This window comes from Benincasa hispida, chromosome 1 (genome assembly GCF_027475165.1).
Source record: "Benincasa hispida cultivar pf3 chromosome 1, pf3_genome.v1.1, whole genome shotgun sequence".
Taxonomy (NCBI): Eukaryota; Viridiplantae; Streptophyta; class Magnoliopsida; order Cucurbitales; family Cucurbitaceae; genus Benincasa; species Benincasa hispida.
This window is the reverse complement of record NC_143478.1, coordinates 48900183-48905373: the sequence shown is the minus strand read 5'-3', so window position 1 is coordinate 48905373 and position 5191 is coordinate 48900183.

Below are 5191 nucleotides of genomic sequence, written 5' to 3'. Positions count from 1 at the left end.
TCATAACTCTACATGATGACTGCAATCGCTTGACGAGCGCAACTCCCATGCGATGGACACATACGGCTGATTACCGCAACATCCATGCGTTGAAAAGATGCGTTTTCCTTGGATGGAGTGCTTCTCCACATGTGGTCGTCTATGCGATGGTCCGGTTTCCGCATTTGCATTCATCTCCTGCATTAGCTATAAAGATAGAACATTGAACGCATGATTAACGCAAAATAACAGGTTAGTTGAGATTCGACATGCTGATCGATGCAAGCTCATATTCTTGTGAATTCCTATCATGATCGATGAATATTCTGCCTAACAACTTTCATAATTCTAAGTAAAAGGCCTAAGATGACATGCATTTCTGCATGTCATCACTTATATTTTCTAAATGATCGTTTACATATTCTTAAATGATTGTTCAGAAAATATAATCATTAACATATTTTCTAAATGATCGTTTACATATTCTTAAATGATTGTTCAGAAAATATAATCATTTACATATTTTCTAAATGATCGTTTACATATTCTTAAATGATTGTTTAGAAAATATAGACAATCATTTAAAATTATTAAACGATCGTTTAAATAGTCTTAAACGATCGTTTGGATTTTCTAAACGATCGTTTACATATTCTTAAATTATCATTTAGAAAATATAGACGGTCGTTTAATATTATTAAACGATCGCTTAGATAGTCTTAAACGATCATTGGTGTTGGGAATGTCCTAGAACTCGCAGTTCATGTTAAACATTCTATTTATCAATAAAATATTATTGAGTAATTTATTCAATAAAGTTGTTGATTTTGCATTCTATTATGAAAATCTAATAAACATATCCATGGCTATAGTGTGAATACTTTAACTTTATGTGGTGGCATAACATGATCAAGTTAATAGTATATAGCCTAAATGGTCTAACAAGTATATGGATGAAATTGGGTATCTCATCCTAGTAACACTATTGGATGCGGCCCATTTTGTAGGTAATACAAATAATGTGATCCACAAATTATTCATGTAGAGACATGTGAGTGGGGGCATCCTACGCAATGAGTTTGCATATAGACTGGACCACGAAATAGTCACTTTACTTTATAATGACCGTTTACTGTTAAAACTGACTATTTTATTTTAAGTAACCTAAGATAACTCGATTTTAATCTTGAGTTAGCTATGAACTCCTGTTTATTCGGGATTATTCTTTGATCTGCATGGGTGAGAGTAGTTCAACAGCACTACTCAATAAGCCTTCCATTTTGGGGATAAGATCGGGTGAATAGCTGGGTACATAGCTCTACAAGATAAAATTCACTCCTACCCGATTTAGGGTTAGCAAATAGGTTGTTCTCTTAAGTACTGATTCCAGGTCTTGAACAATCGGGGCCCTACCTTCTCATGATAGAGAAAGGACTTGATTCATAAGTATTATGAATCAAAATTGTTCATTAGAGGGTCAGTAGGAACTTAAGGAACGAGATGTATTCACAGGGGTAAAATAGTGATCTTGACCCAGCTGTGATTACGAACGACCTGTGAAGGATCGACTTACTGATCATGGTTATATCAAGTGGACATAATATATCTACAATGAGGGAAGTTCAACTATGGGGTTTAGTGGAGTGACCCATTAGTTAACGAATGGGGGTTAATTCAGTGTAATGAGTTTAGCCAATTAATCTCGGATCGTTGGAGCCCATGATCTATAGGTCCGCGAGGTCCCCCTACTAGCTCATAAATGGATTAGCTTTAGAGTAGCATGATAAGTTAATTTGAAACGTTCAAATTAGAATTAAATATAATAGAAAAAATTATATTTAAATATGATTTAAATATATGAAGGTGGATTTGTGTAAAATTAATTTAATATTTGATATTAAACTAATTAGAATTAATTGAATTATTTAAATAATTATTTATTTATTTTATTAGAAAATTAATTTATGAAATTAATTTTACAAAATTAATGATATTTTCAATTTTTTAAAACCAAATTGATTTTTGAAATCATTTTATGAAAAATTAAAAAATTAGAAAATTAACACAAAATGGAAAGATGGATTTTTCCATTAAACCTTCAACTAGCTCACACAAAACTCATTTTCATTTGGCTTCAATAACCCCAAGCATGAGTTGCATCTCATGCAGTCATCTTCTTTGCATGAAAGACCTGCAATAAATAAAGAAGATTGGAGTGGAATTGAAGCATGCATCTAAAGAGTTTTTACAGAAAAATTCGGGTTGGAGAAATTGTTCTTCAAGTGGGTCGTAGCAGTGAGTCTCTCTCCAAGTTTTCTTTTTGTTCAAGCTGATTTTGAGTCCCACAACTCATTCTAAAGCTCCAACCGGATAGTGGGGAAGATCTTGAGGTAGGTCACAGCAAGTTTCGGAGAAGATTACAGTTGAAAATCAAGATCTCAAGGAATTCTACAAAGTTATGACTTCAAACCCTCTTGTGATTGATGAGCATGCTTTAGTTACTGCTAAAATTATTGAATTAGAGTGTTGATTGATCCTTGTTACTTCTGCTGCATGCTGATATACTCTTACAGATTGGATTTTATAAACGATCGTTTCACATATTCTTAAATGATCGTTTAGAAAATATAGACGATTGTTTAAGATTATTAAATGACTGTTTAGATAGTCTTAAACGATTGTTTACATATTCTTAAATGATCATTTAGAAAATATAGACGATCATTTAAGATTATTAAACGAACGTTTAGATAGTCTTAATCGATTACCTCGCTTACCAGAATATTTCATTTGATTTGTTCAAGATAGTAATAATATAAGGGCTCAACATGATGAGAGGGACAATACTTAGAGGATTTCTCGTGATGATAATAATGATGATGATAACAATACCCACAAAGAACATGGAGAAGATCCCCCCAGACCAGTGCAGATGAACATGTCAATGAACAGCCAGTTCATCAGACCGCTAATGAAATACATGAACTTCCCACTCAAACGTTCAATCTTAGGGGCCATTTCAATTCGGATTCAGCCAAGGTTGTGGGGACTTCAACTCAAAAGGATGCCACTGAAATCAAGGTAAGGCTATTGCATTAGTAATCTTAACATTGTGCTATCACTGATTTATAATTTAAATGTAGGATAAAACGATCGTGAGCACCGGAAAAGGAAAAAACTAACCAAGTTCACACCTGATGATGTGAAAAGGGGGCAAAGGGGATTCTCTTTCTAGTGATCCTTAACCCTTTCATTCAAGTGATACTCAACCACCTCATTCACCTTCAAAATCTTCTCAGCCCCAATCTCAAGAAGCTCAACCACCTATAGTGGGATTAAAACCGACCACTGGTGTTATCAATCCCAACTCCTTGGTCCCTGTACCTGACTTCCCCATAAGAACCGTTAGTTTCTATAACCCATGCTTCCCAGTCCTAGACATTCTGTGATACAAAAAATGGAAAAGTCATCCTAAAACAAAAAAATGAGGAATGGATGGTAGTATATACATTTAAGACCAAGGATTTCTTCAAAACACTTTAGCAGAACACATGGGTGCTTAGAGACGTGAGTATTTCTATTCTTTCATTAACCATAATCGATTATTTTGAAAATTGTAATCGATCGTTCAGAAGTTTTTATACAATCATTTAAATCTTTATAAACTATCGCATAAAAAAATCGTAACGATCGTGTAGACATTACCAAACGATCGCATAGAATAGTCTTGGTGATCGCATAGAATAGTCTTGGTGATCGCGTAGAAAGCTCCCAATGATCGCTAAGATAATTCTACACGATAGTTCAAGAAATTATACACGATCTCTAAGATGATTCTATATGATTATTTAGAATTTACGGTATTTAAAATTATATTTTTCTTTGTTGAACAAGACTATGGATCTCCTATTGATGCACGTGCATCAGAAGTTGCACTCAAAACTTGACTTGTCCAAGTATCAACGCACGGTGATTGATTCGAGCTTCACGGTAAGGAAATTTCACATATTTATTGAAACTACTCTTCACTCAACCATGCATTTACATCTTGCCTTTTCCAGGATGCTTTGATGGAGCCAGAAGGAATTGTTTCTAAGATCCGGTCAGAAGGTTTTGAAATGGAGGATGGAAAAGTGGCAGGCTAGTTGGACCATGAAGCACACATGAGGTTTTGGGCCGACTCTCAATTTTTTACTGACTACATGCTTGGACAATATAAAGAATACAAGCCAACATGGATGGATGTTGACTTCATATTTGGGTCAATCAACATCAAACAACACTGGCTTATGCTTGCCATCAATCTGGAGAAGTGCACAATCTTTTTATTTGAATGCATGCGGAACTACATCGATAACGACATAGTTGATAGTTATCTTTAGCTCGTGGCCAGAGCAATACCTTCAATGTTGATTTCTGTCCGATTTGACATTCAACATACGAGGTTCAAGTACGGGCAATGGGAAGTGGAGAGATCGAAGGTGACCCTCTAAGAGGGCAAGTCTCTAGACTGTGGCACTTTTTGTGCTAAATTTATAGAATACTATGTAACTGGTGTTGATAGGGCTAGCTTAACACGGGCTAATATGGCATTGTATAGGAAACAGTATGTTGCCCAGTTGTGGGCAAATAAATATTTATGGTAATAGAATTCGAATTGCACTGTACATTTAACTAAGCAAATAAATAACAAAGAAATCGCCCAAAACTAACTAAACGATCATATATATTTGAGTAAACAATCACATATATTTGAGTAAACAATCACACATAATAACTACAATATCGCATACAAATAACAAAGTGATCGCATACAAATAATAAAGTGATCGCATAGAAATAAATAAGTTATCGCATAGATTGAAGTAAACAATTGCACATAATAACTAAGTGATCACCCATAAATAACTAAAAGATCGTATATAAATAACTAAACGATCGTATATAAATAACTAAGTGATCGCCCATAAATAACTAAGTCCTTCACTCAAAACAAATCGATGCATACAAATTACATATCATTGAGCCTAGATGGGCCAGTGTCAGGTGTTATTAATGTTTGTCCTACACATTTTCTTGTTATGTCCTCTCTGACCACTTCGTGTACACCTATGTATTTGACATGGCTCCTCTCTAGTAGAAGGTATCCTAACGGTTTGACGTCGACCGACACTTGCTACCTTTCATGGTGGTAGAATTTCAAAGTCTTCAA